Source organism: Schistocerca cancellata, chromosome 4, assembly GCF_023864275.1.
Source record: "Schistocerca cancellata isolate TAMUIC-IGC-003103 chromosome 4, iqSchCanc2.1, whole genome shotgun sequence".
Classification (NCBI taxonomy): Eukaryota; Metazoa; Arthropoda; class Insecta; order Orthoptera; family Acrididae; genus Schistocerca; species Schistocerca cancellata.
In genome coordinates this window covers 628,940,945-628,960,833 of record NC_064629.1, presented here as the reverse complement: position 1 = coordinate 628,960,833, position 19,889 = coordinate 628,940,945, and the positions used below count along the sequence as shown (strand labels likewise).

The following is a 19,889-nucleotide window of genomic DNA, read 5'->3' as shown; positions in this document are numbered from 1 at the left end:
TGAACTGGAAAATGTGATGAAATGTGATGAAATGTGATCATTCCACCATTATGCAACATTTGCATGTTATGGGGAAGATTCCAACGTTGGCTGGATGGGTACCATATGCTCTAAGCCAAAATCACAAAAATCAGCAGGTGACCATATGTGCATCTCTGCTTGCCCGTCATCAATTGGCTTGTGAACAACACCAACCACTCCTATCCTGTATTGTTACTGGTGACAAGAAATGGAGTCTTTATGCTAACATGAGTGGAAAAAAAGAAATGTTTCTGCCCAAACAAAGCAGCAACTTCCTGTACGGAGACCTGTGCACATCCACGAAAGGTAATGTTATGAATCTGGTGCAGCGACAGTGTAGTGTACTATGAATTGCTTTTGTGAGGTATACCCATCACTTCTGACATTTACTGTCAACAGCTGAGATGTCTTGCAGAAACAATCCAAGAACAACGACCAGGAAGACTGCCTAAAGTGATGCTAGTTCACGATAACACCCACCCGCATTCTGCTAGACTGACAAAAAATACTATACGGTAGTTGGGTTGGGAAGTCATTCCATATCCACCATATTCACTTGATCTTGCGCACTCAGATTGTCACCTTTTCTGCTCACTGTCAAACAACCTTCAAGGGACTTCCTTTCCAGATGAAAATCCTCTCCGAATATGACTGAACTAGTTCTTTGCCTTAAAACTATGTGATTTCTACAGTCGTGGAATTGAAAAGTTACCCCAGCTTTGGGAGACTGTTATAAATAGCAAAGGAGAATATATTATTGATGACTAAAGTCTCTGTTATGTCTATCTGTTTTTTTGATTGAATTATGGAAAATCTCTACAAACTTAGACACTAACCTAATATAAGGAGTACCTATGCTAGTGAGTATTCTGATACCCAGGTTTTATAATATTTCAGGCGAGTCTCTTTAATACTACGGCAATATACACCGAGTTGTCTAACCAGAAATGTATCTTTAGATGCTTATTGAATTTTTCTCCAACGGTTTTATGGAACATTCACTGCATGAATGGTTCCAAAATCCATTGCAGTCAGCTCTAAGTGATCTGTGATGTATTTGGACAAGATTTTAATCTGCCTCTTTAACTATTGCAAGTAATATACAAAATAATTGATAAATAACTAGCGGAAAAAATAGTTGTCAATATTCTAGATGCACCTCATTCATAGCAAGTACATCCTATATTATAATCATTACTATCCTGGTGCTTACAAGGACACACAAAAATTTGCAAAAAATGAATAGAAAGTCAGCAGAAGACAAAGCCGCTTCCAACTTAGGCAATCATTCACAAATGCTTTACCCTTGCACACAGTCATAATGAGAACAAGAACCGGGTTCAGCAGAAGTTGCAGGAAGTGAGTTTTTGTCATTGTGATGTGGATTTCAGTAAACTTGGCCAATGTCGATTGAGGAGGGTGAACATAGATGTTAACATGCATTCAGTTTAACAAACCATATTGGATGTTTGATAGGTCAGGAGTGCACATGCAGTTTCTTAGACTAGACGGTAGTTTGAGGACCTCTGGAGAATGCTCACCAGTCAATTTGCAGAGAGTGAAATCACACTACTTACAAGGTAAAAACACTTCAGCTGTCAAAATTGTAACAGTAAATTGTTGAAGTATTTGTAACAAAGTTCCTAGATTTACTACCCTCCATGAAAGTTGTCATACTCAATTACTCTTGGAACTGAGATATACCCGAAGTAGAAAGCTCCAAAATATTTAATGAGGTATGGATTGCTTATTAAAATGACAGGTTTGACACCATAGGAGTGGAAATGTTTGTTGCTGTCAACAGAAATATTGCGTCTATCGAGGCTGAAATTGGGCGTGACAATGAAGGTGAACTAAAATTAATTGTTGAATGATTTTACTAGCCATTTCTGCCATAAATGTTTTAGAATCATTCAAAGAAAGTGTATGCTTACTAGCACATAAATACACAGATATAGTTGGTTGCTTAATCTATTGAGTATAGACTGGGACATCCATGCATTCATTGCTAGTGATATGGACAGACAGTTTTGTGAAGTACTTATGAATAAGTTATCTGAAAACTGGCTTGAACAGCTAGTTATACAACCCACATGCAATGTAAATATTTTAGACCTTGTAGCTGCAAACAGGCCTGACACCTTATCAATAGTCTCATTATAGAGACAGTAATTGGTATTCATAACAATGACGGCTACTAAAGTTAATAAATCCATTAAAGAAGGCTAGCTGAGCTTTTCTGCTAGAAAGAACAGATAAGTAGTCGTTTGCATCCCAAATGGACAATGGACATTGTTTAATTCCATTATGAAGGATGCAGAGGAACTATGGCCAAAGTGTAAAATGATTGTAAATCACACGATGGATGAGAATGTGCCAGGTAAATGGGTAAGGACAGAAAAAACACACCATGATTTAACAATAAAATTCAGAAAGTGCTGAGGAAGCAGAGTTTGTTGCATTCTTGGTTCAAAAAAGAATGTACAAATCAAGTCAGGTAAAAATGAGTAGAAATTTGTGCATCTGCTAGAAGATTGATGCATGAAGCATACAACTTCCACTGTCATACCTTAACGAAAGATCTTGCCAAGAAGCTGAGGAAATTTCACGCTTAAGGAATCATCCATGCAGGAGGATTATACAAACTTACCATCGTTTGACCGTTGCACAAACTTCTGTAAGGAGAACATAGTAGTAGCTGTCCTTGGCAAAGGGAAGCAACTGAGATAGTTTAAAACAAATAGGTAGAAGGTTCTGGATGGAACACAAGTTTAGTTTTAGAGAGTACACTGTGGCATTGGCCCCTTAGCTTGCATTTATCACGGATTGCTCACTCAGTGCAAAGTCCAAAATGACTGGAAATAAATGCAGGTAATTACTGTACATAAGAAACATAAAAGAATGGGCCCTCATAATTACAGACCAATGTCCATGACCTTGGTTTGTAGCAGATTTCATCATCATATTCTAGTTTGAATATTGTAAATTTCTATGAGAAGGAAATGCTTCTGTCTACAAATCAGAACAGATTTAGAGTGTATTGCTCATGCAAAACTCAGCTTGTACTTTTTGCACACGATGTCTGCCAAAGCATGGATGAAGAGCAACAGGCAGATTCCTAGACGTGTGGAAAGCATTTTACAAGGTGCCCCACTGCAGACTGTTAACGAAGATACAGGCATACAAAATAGGTTCCCCAATATGTAAGTGGCTCAAAGACATCTTAAGTAATAGAACCGAGTATGTTGTCCTTGACTGCGAGTGTTCCTCAGGGACAAAGGGATAAGGAGTGCTCAGGGGAAGTGTGATAGGGCCACTCTTATTCTCTATATATGTAAATGATCTGATGGATATGGTGAGCAGCAATCTGCCGCTGTTTGCTGATGATAGTGTGGTGTAGAGGAAGATATTGTTGTTGAGTGACTGGGGGAGGGTTCAAGATGACTTATACAAAAGTTCTAGTTGGTATGGTGAGTGGCAGCTTGCTGTAGCTGTAGAAAAACATAAATTAATGCAGATGAGTTGGAAAAACAATCTCATAATGTTTGAATACAGCATTAGTAGTGTGTTGCCTGACACAGTCACATTGATTGAATATTTAAGTGTAACACTGCAGAATGACACGAAATGGAATGATCACATAAGGACAGTAGTAGGGAAGATGGATGCTAGACTTTGGTTTATTGGGAAAATTTTAGGAAAGTGTAGCTCATCTATAAAGTGGATAGTGTATAGAACACTCATATGACCCAGTCTTCACTACTGCTCAGGTATTTGTGATCCCCACCTAGTTGGATTAAGGAAGACATTGAAGATGTACTGCTAGATTTATTACTAGTTGGTTCGACCGGCATGCTAGTATTACAGAGATGCTTTGTGAACTCAAATGGCAATTCCTGGAGGGAAGACGACTTTCTATCTGTGAAGCACTATTGTGAAAATTTAGAGAACCGACATTTGAAGCTAACTGCAGAATGATTCAACTGCTGCCAATGTACATTTTGGGTAAGGACCACAGACGGAAGGTAAGAGAAATTAGGGTTCCTAAGTAAGCATGCAGATGATCATCTTCCACCCGTTCCTTTTGCGAGTGGAGCAGGAAAGGAAATGGCTAGTATTGGCACGACGTACTCTCCACTATGCACCATATGGAGGCTTGCGGAGGATGTAGATGTAGTCACAAATGTAGTAACAGCAGCAATGCCATGTAAAGTAATTGAACAGACTAATTTTGTCTCAAGTTTCTCTTTATAAATATGTGAAGAGGGCAAATGACTTGCCACTACTGATGAGTACAGGGCTGCAAAACATTAAACAGAATTAAGCAACAGTTTGATTGTTCTAGCTTACATACTTTTCCATTGTAAATACTGTTACTGATATTAATTGTGTTTATATTTTTCACTTATTCTTATAGGTGTTGTCGTCTTGTTTTTAGAAACTATAGCTATAATTAAATTACTTCATTTCTATTTTTGTTGCACTTATTTAACTATTTTGTTATGGTCTTAATTACAGCCCTGTAGCTCCTTTCAAATAATTACGCCTATCTTTTGGTTTTTATTCTTCTGTGATAATTCTGGTAGTGACATTAAACATTATACCAATTTATTTTTCTCCTGTACTTTGTGCTCCATCGTATATGTATCTCACAAATGTTATTTTAGTAATCATATCTGATCTCTTCATCTCTTACAGTTGCCCTTTTGTGTGCCATGATACGTACTGTTCCAGAGTGTTTTTCTCTTAAATTTCTTTTTTAATTGCCTATAAAACCATTATTTGTAAATTCAAAAACAGCTGGTCCGTGTAGTTAACAGTAAACCTCTCTTGTAGCATGTACCATTTGAGACCAATGAGCAATTCCATAACACTCTTGCATTTACTAAACAAACTAGTAGTTAAATGAGCTGCTCTTCCTCAGATCTGCTCTGCCTTGGTTAAGGTCACATACACAGTACTCAGGAATTAGATGAGTGAGGGTTTTCTTCTTTGACTTCCGGAAGGCTTTTGATATACCTGGGTGCCATTATCTACTGCCTTGTAGCCCTCATGGATAAGCAGAGCAAGCTGAGTTTTACAAGACCACCATTGTTCATTTCTTCAGAGGAATACATGAGTGTAAAACATGTTCTGTGACTGTGCAACATATTGTCATATATATAGTTCTATAGTAGTGCATATCTGTGTGCATGTCTATTCATTGAAATTTCTTGAAAACTTTTTTCAATCTCTTCAAATGCTTTTTTGCTGTAGTGATAAGTATCTCTTTGCACAATCAATTATCTCAAAATCTATTTCAGTGTTGATGCTATGCTTGAAAGGGGGAATTGTATTGCAGTCTAATGTAGTCAAACAGTTCTGAAGCATTGAATCCATTATCTTTGCCTTCTCTCTATCATCTTATGCTTTAGTGTCACTATGATCACTAAGCATTTTTATGTGTGATTTTGATTCATTAACTGAGACTAAGCTGGTCAAAGGCTTCTGTCCAGTCACTCATCAACCAGTCTGCTGTGGCAGTAGAAGGCATCAAAAGGGAACCTGAAGTTTTAAATTTCACATTTAAAAAAAATCATTCATGCATGTTGATTGTACATACACCATTTGACCATTGCACAAACTCCTGTATGGAAGAATTAGAAACAGGCATCATCCCTGACTTTGAGAGGCAACTGAAAGTGTTAAAAACAAATAAGTTGCCGGGTCCAGATGGAATCCCAGTTTGATTTTACAGCATTCAGTTTTTCAGCAGGCCCCTTACCAAGCTTGAATTTATTGCAAATCTGTTGCCCACCACGAAGTCCTAAATGAATGGAAAAAGTGCTAGTGACTCGTGTATATATGAAGGGTAAAAGAATATGCTCGCAAAATTGCAGACCAATATCCTTATCAGTTTGCTGCAGAATTCTTGAGCATATTCTAAGTCAGAATGTAGTAAATTTCCTTGAAACAGAAAACCTCTGTCAACAAATCAGCATGCATTTGGACAGCACTGTTCTTGTGAAACTCAGCTTGCCTATTGAAGCGATTCAAATGTGGGCTGCTAGATATGCTACTAGTATGTTCTATGAACACCCAAGTATTGCAGAGGTGCTTCATGAACTTAATGGGAATCTCTGGAGGGGAGATGATGATCATTTCACAAAGCATTATTGAAAAGAGTTAGATAACTGATGTTTAGGACTGACTGCAGAATAATTCCACTGCTGCCAATCTACATTTTGTAGGAGGACTGTGAAGACAAGATAAGAGATTAGGGCTTCCATGGAGGCATATAGATTGTCTTTTTTTTCCAGACTCCATTTGTGAATTGAATAGGAAAGAGAGTCAGTAAGAGTGGTAAAGGTGCCACCCACTACCATCCTTCCTTCCTCCCTCTGAAACGGGCAGCGGAGGCAAGGGCGCTGTCTTTCTCTTCCAAGAATTGTGAATGTTACAGCTGTGCTTTTACTGTGAGGGAGCTTAAACATGCAGTCTCTTCGTCCCAGGCATCCGCTCCAGGACTGGGCAGCATTCACATTCTGATGTTGCTACACCTATCTTGTCAGTGCCTACGCTTTCTCCTCCATACATATAACCACATTTGGACAGATCACACATTTCCCAGTCGCCAGCATGAGGCCATTGTTATTTCCATACCTAAGCCTGGTAAGGAGAAGCACCTTTCTTCCAGCTTCTGCTCAATTTACCTCATCAGTAGCATCTGCAACTTGATGGAACATATGATTAATGGTGGGCTGGTGTGGTGGCTTGAGTCTTGGAATCTCCTCACTAATGCCCAATGTGGATTCCGTAGGCACTTGTGACGTTCGCCTGCTTTATTTCTTTGTTGATTGTTCTCGGTGTTGACATACTGCATTGTTATACTGGCTGAAAAATGGGGGCTGGATGTTCAACACTGACTACTGTAAATGGTGTAGCTGACAGTTGTGTTTCACAGTTCTTTACTTTCACTGTTAAACCACCCCCCTCACCTCCCCCCCCCCCCCCCCAATGTTACACAGTTAATATGGCCAGTTCACTATTGGTTAACTTTTGAGAAGCGTCAGCATACTGCTTCAATAGTTTACCTTTGAACATCTGTGAGCAGTAAAAACCTAACCACACAGTTCTTGCAGAATAATACGGTATGTGTGGCACTATTGAACAGACACTGTCATTATATTAACACACGGCCTACTTGTGTTACACATGCACCCCCATATGTATTTGCCACTGGTCTTGAGTAATGTCTTGATCATCTTTACTCCTGGAGCATATGGCTTCTGCTTTTCCACTGACAGGACTGTCTGTATGAACTTCTGGTCATGTGGGGAGTTTCTTCTCTCATCCCTATGTCTCAACCCATTCCTTTTTCCATTCGTTGACACAACGAACTTCATGGGACTCATGTTTGATTGGAAACTCTGTTGGTCTTCCCACATCTCTTACCTAGCAGATTGGACCCTCCTCCTCCATTTGTACCAGTCCCTTGTCCATTTGAAACTGGATTATGGATGTATCGTATATTCATCCACACATTCATCTATCTGTACTATTCCCATTGGAAGTCTTTGTGGTGAGGCTCCTGACTTACCATTGTCCTACTGGTGGGATGTTCTCCTCAGTCATTATGCGAGCTGTCTGTCTTCTATGCCTGGTCATCCATGCTGTGGTCCCTTTTTTGATGATTCCCTTGACCCCCGGTATGGGCTGCACCCATCTTCTCTGTTGCCTCCTGGAGTTCGCTTTCATTTGCTGCTTCGAGAGCGTTGCTTTATGCTACCTACCATGTTCCCTACAGGTGCAAGCATTTCACCACCCTGGCTTTGTGCTGAGGTGTGTGTTCATTTCGGACTTCCTGACCTGGTTTATTGCAGTGAGTTTCTTGCTCTTCGCATGCAGTTTGGGACTGTGTCGTCATCTACACCGATGGTACCAAGATCACTGTTGTGTCAGATGTGCTATTGTAATTGACGACAATCCTTTTCAGTGTCGGCTTTTTTAGCAGTGTTCGATTTTTACTGTGGAGCTCTGTGCTCTTTATGAGGCACACCAACTTTCAAGTTGTGTCATCTGCTCAGATTCACTCACTGCTCTTCAGAGCCTTTGTGCGTGTATGCAGTCCACCCTTTAGTATAACAGACCCAAGAATGCCTCCACTCACTCACCGTAGGGGGAGCCAACATAGTGTGCTTATGAGTTCCTGATCATGGTGTGCCAGGGATCAAGGCTGCTGGTGCTGCTACAAAGGCTGCAGCTCTCCTCCCCAGCTTGCTAGTCATTCCGTTCCTTTGGATGATCCTAGTGTCACTGTCTGTTGGCAAGTAGTGTCACTTTAGAGTGCACAATGGTCTTCTCTCCAGGGGTACAAACTCCAGGACATTAAACCATGGTCGACTTCCTATTGGGCCTCACATTGCGAGGCAGTCATTTTAGCCCGGCTGCGTATAGGACACTGTCATTTTAGTCACCACTATTTATTAAGTGGTGACCCTGCCCCACTCTGTGTCTGCTGCTCTCAACCCTTGACGGTGCACCACTTTCTGGACCATTGCCCATTTTTTAGCTGTTTATGTTTACATCTATGTTTGCCATCTGCTTTGTCAGATGTTTTAGCAGATGACACACATTTTGTCGATTGTGACTTGCTTTTTACTTGCCATAGCGGCATGGCAAAGCAAATTTGACCCCCCCCCCCCCCCCAGGGATCATCTCAATGATGTTTTAAGGAATTTTCCCTAGGGTTGTCCTTGTCCTTAGCTACTCCTCTTTTAAAGTTGGCTTGATTGAGGTTTCCCCCCCCCCCCCCCCAAATTACTTGTCTTTTCCTACATTATGATACGGGCACTTATAACCGTAACAGTTTTGCGCCCTAAAGCACCAACCAACCACCCTGCTTAAGGCAATCTTTTAAAGTTTGGGAACCATTTAGAACATTCATCTCAGGTGGTATCTGGTTCCAGTGCCCAAGAGAATTCTGCTGGGTTTGTAATGAATCAGGTATAATAGTTGTCCTTACCTAGAAATATTTTTAAATCTTTGACATTCTTGGGGGCTGAATTTTATCAATCATCACAACATAATCCTTGGTTGCTTCCAGCAGTCCATTTGCTTAGAGTTTAAACCCCAAATGTGGAACACCTCTTGCCGGCAGCCTTTGAAACAAAAGCTCAGAGTTGTGTAGGTGATCCTCTTAAATTATACCTGTGACCAAAATATTGCCAGGGTAAGCTGTACAGTTGAGAATGTCCTGTACTTGTTAATCCATGAAGTGTTGAAATAATATGGCGGGTGACTTAAGAGATTCTGAAAGGTAAATGATTGTAATGGTAAAGGCCTTGTGACTTGTTTAGCACAAGGTAAGTTTGTGATGTTTCATCAAGAGGATTTGAAAATATGCCCTTGCAACATCGATTTTACTGAATAAAATGCCATGGCTTAATTTTGCAAATAGTTCATCTGGGGTAGGTAGAGGATAAGTTTCCCCTTCAGCACGTGTGTTATCATTACTTTGAAATCTCCACAGAATTTCAATTTTGAGGCTGTTCTTAAGTGCTAGGGCACCAGGAGGGTTTCTTCAAAATATGGAGCTGCTTTTATTTAAAGAAAGATGTGAACTTTGAAATCAGTTTTCAGCCTAGGTCAGATGAGAACATTTGCTTGTATTTGTCACAGAAAAGCTTCAAGGCCGTGCAAGACTCTTTGGACTAAATGATGTGCACTATTTCATGAATCATAAATCCACATGTTGGAAAGTGTCCATCCCAGAGACATTACCCCTTTTTGGGTCAACTGCCACTAGAAAACTTACTGGACAATTGACTTAGTTATAAGTAAAATGTATAGGCACATGATGATGTCCATCAACCCAAAGATTTGTCTCAGCTGCCTACAGTGGTGGCAGTCCTAAAATTAAGTAATTCGATTGGTTTAAGAGTGACACAGATGCATCAGTGTCCAGGAGTAACCTCACAGGATGTTCGTTATGAATGCTTCCAAGTACTTTTTCTGGGACATGTTTTGAGAAGTCAGGCCTTCCATGAATTGCAAACTCAGTTGGTTCACTACCACAGTATGGGGTGTGTTTGCAGCAGCACTGCAGGCTGTGCGCGTGGTGCAGGAAACAGTATTTATAGCTAGGCAATTGCACAACAGTTAGTGTGCCTTCTCGCCACCAGTACAGTTGTTTACAAGGCTGCACTAGCTGCAGATCAGGTGAAGGCCCCACCGGAGGTGTAGTGACGTCCCACATGACCTGTACCAGAAAGCTAACTGCCATGTCTTCTTCCATTTGAAACACACTTTGATCTGTGCAAGCTGTTTTGTAATCTTTAGCTATTCACATTACTTCTATCAGCGATGGACCTGATTTCCCCAATAACTGATTTAAGAGTTGGTGAAGTTCTGCCTGCAGTTCTTAATCTCTGTAGGTTGGGGGCCCAGCCTGTGTAAGATTGATTAGGACACTTTTTTACAGCCAAAATTGTAGCCTAGTTGCAATAATGTGTTTACTTGTTGAAAAATGTTCTTGCAATAAAGAAAATGTTGTAGGTAGCTCAAGTTCTGCTAAATTTGTCAAGAACTCCAGTTTTTCTGTTAGTTGATACAGTACGGGATTTGCTGACAAGAACATTGCCTTTTGCCTTTCCCTATCGGAAATCTGACAAGCCAAAAAATATAACTGCAATTGTTGCTGTTAAACATCACACTGTTCATTAAAAGGCAGAAATGCTATAAACACGAGTGGCATGGAAGACATTTTTCATCTATTGCTAACATTTGCACTGCCCATAATATAGCTGTCGTTAGCTCCAGATAATGGTGTGTGGTTTGCGTGGGGAGTTGTAGGTCCTCCATGGTTGAGAAACCCACATACTCTTGTTCAAGTACAAAAATTTTCAAAGTCTGATTTGCACGCTTAACAGGTCCCAAGTTGTTGTCACTTTTGTAAAAAGGAGATCTACTCATGCAGACAATGGAGTTCATTCACAACAACGGATATCTGTATAAGGAACAGTGCAAGTTATCAGAAGTTCATATTCCCAAGCAACGTCTAGTACTACCCATATCACAGTTCTGTATATTACAAGTAGAGTTCACCAGAATAATACCATAGCCACTACGATAAAACTTGTGGCACGCGCTCCACTGCTTGCATCATAATTGCTTAGGCCAACCATGGGCCAGTTTCAGTGCTGTAGTCTGATGTGATCCCATCATAAGTTGTGCCTGAAGATCAACAGCATCTGAGAAGTGACACCACAATGGTTGATAGTAATGTTGCAGCAGCTACTCGGTTTCCATGGTAACGTCAGGTGGCGTCACTACGTCTATGATACTTGATTTTTTCTGGTCTAAAGCCCACTTCATAAATGTCCACTTTTGTGTCGTAGAAATTTCCTGAGTGATCATATCTCTGGTCCAGATTAAAATTCAGGCTCTTGCCGTATGCAAGCAGTGCTCTTAATGACCGAGCTACTGGACGTGACTCTCAGCTGGACTGAAAGCTTGAATCTCCTAGTACATCTCATGTCTATTATGGTCCTCTAAATTCTTCTGTTTGCATTAAAGCAACCAGTCACTAACAGTATCTCCATATTGATAGCTACTGCTGCTTCCACACTAACATAGCTGCCCTCCACCCTTCCTATCCTGCCTCTAGTCTTGTTTCGGATATTTCATCTACAGTGATAACCAAGTCCTCTCCTAATATGATGTAGGCCTGTCAACTCCTTTTCACAAACAGATCTTCCATCGTACCTTCCCAATTTTGCTTAGCACTGCTAAACATCTACCAAGGAGCATCCTCTCCCTACATCCTTTCATACATGATACAATCCTGGACTGAAATGACTGAACCACATCCTTTGCCAGGGCTTTCAGCTTATCTTAAAATGAAGAATCTACTCCTTCAAATGCTTCCTAGTTTTCCCATAATTGTAACTTGTCCATTCTTATGCCTCTTCTGTTCCTGACCCCTTGCCCTATCCTTATAAAAAACTCAGGGGCAAGACCTGTTCCATGAACTCATCCAGTGAAGACTATTCCATAACTGTTACTGGCATAGTGTTATCTCATTAGAGGTAGGTCTACCTAGGAAAGCAGCCATGCTGTAACCACTGCACTACTTTGTATGCATACACGAGCACCAGTTTGCAATCCAACGAGTATGAATGGGATGCACAAGATGATGGTCAAAGCAGAGTATGCTTTTCTGCAAAACATTCTCCACTAGCTTCTCTGAAACGCATGTATGGGTATTGTCCCTCCAATACATCATTCATTTTTGCTTTCTTTTTCACCTCCATCTTTCTCTCCTGCCTAATTTGTTGCTCCTGTTTCTATCTCATTTCCTGTCCACTACCACTGTTGTATTTCTCTGTTACCTTACATTTGTTTTATTTATCTAATCTTGACCATGACTGTAAACAGTGATTGTAAAGTGATAGTCACGGAAAGGATGAAAAATATCAGCCAACCAGTTATATAACTAGTTGGCTGATATTTTTCATCCATTCCAAGATTATAGTTGTAGGTTTATCTACAAATCTCATTAAACCCCTCCTCACTTAGTTCGTGTTTCAGCTGTCTAGTTTTCTTAGCAATCTAGTTTTCTTAGCAATCTTCTTCCCCACCCAAATTTCCTCTTCATTCTTGTGTGCAACATGCAACTACCCATGTCTGCATCTTACATTTTCATCTTACTCACTCCTTTCTAGGTATCTAGTCACATCATTTAAGCTGTAAAATTTTATGAGTGATAGCTATGTCTGTGGATAGGTATTTTGATGGAGAATGAATATTCAAAAGTTGGGCTATAGTTTTTAATGCCAGGTGTGTGTTCTTGTCTATAGATCATTGCTTCCTCTGCATGATTTGTGGTTGTCCTTTTTTTATGCCATTGTATACTGCATGCTTCTGATGGCTGACATACCATATGGACCTAGTAGTAGCCCCAAATGAAAATCCAGAAACTAGAGATGTTAAACACATCATACATTAACAGCTAAAGGCAGACAAGTTTCATATTGTTTGAAATAAACCCGCAGAATTAGAAACTGAAGCACCCTCTAAATGACATAAAATCAGTGCATTACTACCATTCCAGGCACTCTGTCTCTTAAATTGTAGTATGAGCCAATTGTTCTTCTGGATGATTCTGGTGATGGTGGTTTTAATTGTACACACCTACTGCCAAACTAACTCTCTGTATTTATATTGAGACAGTTATTTATCTCCAATAATGTGACAGCTAAGTACCACATATCTCACATGCAACATAATAGATGCTAGTCAGATACTAACTTCTTATATTTGTCTTGTATTGCATCCCTCACAACTTTTAGAGAAGTACCACACTAGGAATGCCCCAGCAGCTAACGCTTCAGAAACAAAATGGCAGAAAACAAGCAGCAGGGTACAAGTAGAGGAAAAAAACGTGAATTTTCAAATAACAGTAGGAGCATGGCTGACATTTGAGGTACATTGTACAATACGTCTGAAAGATCTTTGCCATAGTGCTGGAATACCCACAAAGAATGAAAGCTAGTGAACAGGTTATAGAAAAATGAGTAAGATATCAAAACTGGATGTGTCTCTTGTCACATAGATATGGAATGTGTCACTACTTTAAACACAGAGCATCTAGTAAACTAAAGTTTGTGTCCTCCCATGTGTGCTATAGAGGGTCCCCTCACATCTGCACCAAAGGCACTTGAACTTTTTTTTTAGTTTTGACTTTTTTCCCTTGACATATAATTATATGTTCTTTAGTCTATGTCTTAATTTGTTTGACATGACTGTTAAATAAGTAATTAATTAGGAATTTGTCTCATTCCTGACATTTTTCCCATCATACAGGGTCCTTTGTTTTAATGATTTGGCAAATTGTGCTTTATGTTAAACTTTATGAGCAGACATCCTTTCTGTTGCCACAGTGGGCAGTTAATTTAAGGGAGGGAAGAAGTGTGCCCAATGTGTCTGTGAATTGCATAATTTTTATTCCATTTGTTATTGCATTTTAAATGTTTGTGTATCACACTTTTGCTGTTTAGATTGAGGAGAAGACCAGCTTTTGCCTAAACTAGTGAGGAAAACTGTCTAAAAATGACACCAAGCTGACCAATATATCAGATCAGTAGTCATTGATCTACTACACGCATTCGATCTAGATGTGGCTCACCTCCCTGTCTTTGAAGTTAGTGTGCTTCATGTTAAGCTGCATGAGCAGCCCAAGTAAATAAATTATGACTGATGATGGTGATGGTGACGATGATGTCAGACTTTGGTAGAAAGGAAAGAAGCAGCAGCTTTAAATACCTTTGGCTACGAACCAGTAGAACTGACATCAGCCGAGGTGACAACCTTTACATCAAGAGGACCATATCAAGATGGCCTAAACTCGGACACTACAATATAGTAGTTATTAAAGTAATGCGTGTATCAAAATGACCGAGCAGGGTAGCACAGTGGTTAGCACACTGGACTCACATTCGGGAGGACAATGGCTCAAACTTGCATCCAGCCATCCTGATTTAGGTTTTCCATGATTTCCCAAAACTGCTTCAGGCAAATGCCAGGATGGTTCTTTTGAGAGGGCACAGCCACTTTCCTTCTCCATCCTTCTCTAATCGGAGCTTGCGCTCGGTATCTAATGACCATGTTGTTGACGGGATGTTAAACACTAATCTCCTCCTCCTCCCCATCCCCCTCCCCCTCTCCCTCCCCCTCCCCCCTGCCCCCCTCCCCCTCCTCCCCACCCCCCTGTACCAAAATGAAATTTTTGAGTAATTAGAAATCTAGAGGTAAGAGATTCAGTGATGGGATTAACCAGAAAATGAAGGCTTACATTCTGTGGACGTCTTTGTAGAACAAATGAGAAATTTCTATGAACATAAGTTCTTAGAGTTTAGAAAAGACTTTGGCAAATATGGATTAAAATGAGAAGACTTCCGAGAACCAACAGAATAAAGAAAACAAAAACAAGTGGCCAGGGAATGAATGTTGAGATCCTTTGCAGCAATGAAGACATTCAGTAATTTGCAAATGTTGTTTAACACAGTCTTTAATGATCTTATATAAAAATAACAATAATAAAGTATTAATTTCACATTACAATAGTGAACAGGACTTGGAGAATGTAATGCTCATGGTCTTATTGTAAGAAACCAACACTGAGATGATTAGGAAAAGCCACAGAAAATCCAAATCAATATCCCTAGACAAAACAACAATCAAATTCTCACTATAAAGAGTAGTAGTTTGCTTTAACTTGAACTTGAAAAGCTGTTCAGTCACTGATACAGTTTACTCTTGCTCGATCCTGTCAAAAATCTATGATGCTGAGTAAGTATACACATTTTTCTGTAACAGAATACATGTCTGTTGTCCACATTCATGTCATTTCTCTGTCTCACGTGCATGAAACGAATGCAACTGTTCTTCTTTTAAAAATGCATGTTGCCAGCAGCAAATGTGGTAAGAGAGAGAGAGAGATAGAACATGTCCTATAACATCATTGCAAGAATCCGTAGCTTGTTAAATGTTGGAATACATGGATTTCATGAATTAACACTGCATATAGTCCTAAGGATACATTTTTTGACTAACTTGTGTGAGCTGCCCGAGATGACTCAAGGAATGATGGTATGCAAATTAAAGAAATTGTCACAGGTGCTGCATTTGGAAGACTTTAATCATAAAGACAACTGTGTTCAGCTTTTACAGGTCACTTTGGACACATGCTTTCCACGATCCCTTTCCATTACCCCTGAATCTCAGAAATCTGATCCCTACACTTTGACACAGTTGTGTGTAGAGAGATAACCCTAACAGATTATGAATAAGAGACTGAATGTAATGATTTCTGCTATTATTGAAAATCTCTATCACCCCCAACACCAGTACAGTACCATTCAGTTCATGACATGGATCTATAACAATTGTGCTTGTGTTTTAAGTAAAGAACTTTGGACTAATCTGGTGTGTTGTAAGTCATTGATGTCTATTAGGAGACATATTCTTGAAAAATTAAATCTGAAGGAAGTTACCATGCCCTTATCAGCTATAAGTTAGTTTTCTGCTATCTGATAATGTTAAGTGAAGTTTTGGTGCCTAATCCATAAATAAGAGTTAAATAAAAATTAATATTTCTTAATTCCATTATTCTGTCATTTACTTATCAGTTAGCAGTTTTATAGACACACTGAAGAGTTTGCTAATTTACAAAACATAGCCAGATATGTTTTCTGCCCAAAAAATTCTATTATTTTCATTCAAAAGTGAGTAAATTGCCTTAATAACTGAGGAACTACTCCTGAAGATCAAATATGAGGCCAGTAATGAGTTGTGGTGAATTAAAAAGCAGCCACTGTATTACACACACAAAGCAAGGTGATGCTGTGGTAAGCCACTGGACTTGAATGCAGGAGGGTATGGTTCAAATGGCCATCCAGCCATCCAGATTTAGGTTTTCTCTTATTTCCATATATGTCCACTTCCACAGCTGAGTGGTCAGCTCGTCTGTCCCTTGGGGGGCCTGGGTTCAGTTTCCATACTGTCGGGGATTTTTCTTGCTGAGAGGTTGGCCTGGGGTACACTCAGACATGTGATGCTAATTGAGGAGCTACTTAATGTAAAATACACTATCTGATCAAAATTATCTTGATATCTTTATGATAGCTTGAAACTTTGCTGGAGACACTTTCAATGAGGTGTCTGAATGTCTGTGGAGGAATGGTAGCCCATTCTTCCTCAAGAGCCAAAGCCAGAGGAGGTAGTGATGATGAATGCTGTGATCTGAAGCAAAGTCGAAGTTCTAACTCATTCCAAAGGTATTCCATTGGGTTCAGGTCAAGGTCCTGGACAAGCCAGTCAATTTCTTGAATGTTATTGTCCACAGACCATTGCCTCCCAGATAATGTTTTATGACAGGGTGCATTGTCATGTTGATACAGTCATCATCTTTGAACTGTTCCTCTACTGTACACAGTACTGAATGTTGTGAAATGTGTGCTTATCCTTCTTTGGGTTGCCTTTTCTTAAGTGCAATAAGGGGACCGCATTATAACCACAAAAAACACCCCCTTAACTTAACACTACTTCCTCTCTGGAATGCTTGACAGTCCCTGTCCGTTAACAAATAAGGTCCGCCTGGTCTTGGTTTAACTGTGGTTGTTCCTTTGCATTTCCACTTCACAGTCACATCACCAACATTGAAATGTCTGTGATGGATTTGTTACACAGGTGACATCCAATGACTAGTCCACATTCTCCTGACCAACTCATTTTGCTGTTACTGCTTCTCTACTGACAACGCAGTACTCCCCACCTCCTTTTGTATGGGCAAGTCTGACTGTCCTGGCATGTAACGATCAATTCTGTCTTACATGGGGGTGTCCAGATACTTTTGATTGGATGCTGTGGTTTCTCTAAGGTCTATTAAGTGACAGGGGTCTGGAGAACAGTGTGCTGACCCCATGCCCCTCACAACAAACCAAGATTTACAGCAACTTCTCGGGTTAACTGAAGTTTGCCACCCCATCTCCTTTTTTTGGTAATGCTTATTCTGATTTTCAGCTACAAAGTATGAGATTCATGTTTCTTACATAATTATGCAATACATTGGTGCATTTAAGAAATTTTATTCCCTTCCAAATTTGTCCATGACGAAATAATATCTTTACATGTTTCTGTGAGATAATGTTGTGCTATGAAAATTAATTATCCTACAAATTTCTTTTTATAATGACCTAGATTCAAAACAGAGTTTGTATCGATGCAAAACGTAATTTTTTCTTGATACCAGTCATAACACATCCTCACATGTAATTGTTTTGTTCAGCAAATGGAAAACTGTCATTATGTTCAAAAAACAACTTAACTTTTTCATAAATAATTCTATATTTTGTAAAAGCTAAATATACCCTGTCCTTTACATGTGGCATATATCAAATTATTGAATTTATTTTCATAACAGTTAAATAGCTTTTGTTTATATTATATAACTGAAAATTTTGCATAAAAAATATTTTTTCATTAAAATGTTTCTCTATTCTTAAAATCAGAAATGGTATCAATTACCAATTTGACTTACAGAAGCTTCTATATGCTTCTGAAAGGAACAGTGTATCATATATACCTGAAATTCGCACCTAAAAACAACTATTCAGTTCCTTGCTTCAGTGTAGACACTTCTTGTGAGCTCTTAGTCAGACTGCTTATGTACTGTGCATACCATCATTGTTTTATTTTTATGAGAAAGTGTGCATGTAAATTCCTCTCTTTCATGTAAAAACTGTTAATGATGTGAGGTGTTATACAGTGTTTGTGAACAGTCTTGTGATAAGTGAACATAAGAATAAGTAAGTGTCAAAATTAAAAGTCAGCATTGCACAGGGTGAATATAATTAAAGTTAAACTTTCAAAACATAGTAAAAATAACACCACTGGTCAGAATGATGTCAAATTGCAATGGAATATTATTGCAGAAGGGGGAAAGCGTATGGCCGAAGAAAAAAATAGTGTGAAAATTGAACAGTAGATGGTCCTGTATGTGTCAGAATACGTAAGTGAAAACACCTGTCATGTGAACGACCCACTGAAGTTGGTATAAACACACCGATTACATGGCTTTTCCTCCTTTCGTGTCTGTAACATTTGCCATGACTGTCTCAATGCAGGACCATGCTCTGCTTGTAAAGCTGTATTACAAGAATGATGACTGTGCACACGTCGCTTTGCAGAAGTTCCGGACACTGAAGGGTTTGAAAAAGGCATTGTTCCGATGACTACTGTGGGCCTGGAGAAAATGATTCAGAAATTCGAAAAGACGGATTCTTTTGGTGTGCAAGGTGGTAGAGGGAGGAAACGAATTGATTCAACGTCAGTGCAAGCAGTGGTCACAGCAATGCAGGAGGAGATGAGTGGTGGTGTGCAAATGTGTAGTGCACAGAGAATTGCTCGAACATTGGACATACTCATGAGCACGGTGCGTAAAATCCAATTTTGTGGACAGACGATGCACAGTTCCATCTGACGGGATATGTCAGTAGACAGAATTGTTGAATATGGGCAATGGAAAATCCACACGCAAATCAACCAGTACCACTTCATCATGAAAAAGGTCACTGTGTGGTTCAGGTTTATGGTATCATTTATCATAGGGCCATATTTTTTCAAAGAGACAGGTCCTTCTGGTCCTGTTATCTGTACCATCACTGGTAAGCGCTATGAGTGCCTTTTGCGCAACTATGTCATTCCAGCTCTGCAACAGGGTGGATGTGTGAATGGGATCATTTTTATGCAAGATAGTGCATCTCTGCACATTGCAAATCCAGTTAAGCAGCTGCTGAATCACCATTTTGGAAATGCTAGAATTATCAGGTGCCAATTCCCTACAGCCTGGCCGTTCTGATCACCAGATCTTAATCCGTGTGACTTCTGGCTGTGGGGCTATCTGAAAGATGTTGTGTTCAGTCTTCTGATTGCAAACTTAGCTGCATTGAAGGCCCGCTTTGCGCAACAAATTCTGAATGTGACCCCTCAAACACTTCGAACAGTTGTGGAACATGCTGTTTCTCAATTTCAACTGAAAATGGTGGACAGCATATTGAACATGTTTTCTGCCAGTCACATGGAAATTAATAATACAGTATGATTTTTATTGATACTTTTTATGCAGTTTTTGGCCTCAGGACAATTAAAAATCGATGTGAATGATGCTTTTTATGTGGTTTTGGCCTCAGGGCAATTAAAAACTGATTTTTCCCATCCAGTGTGATATAACCTTGTCGTGGTGGATGGGCTTACGTAACTAACAGTATCACACCTGTACACCCATGCACACTGAGTAATACAGTTCGTTTAGCATCAAACGCATTGTT

General features: G+C 39.6%; 1 protein-coding gene across 2 annotated transcripts in view; it reads left to right on the top strand.

Annotated features, from left to right (window-relative positions):
• The window catches only part of LOC126184503 (tRNA (guanine(6)-N2)-methyltransferase THUMP3-like), a 125,267-nt gene that overhangs the window by 27,759 nt on the left and 77,619 nt on the right, over positions 1-19,889 (top strand). The window lies entirely within an intron of this gene.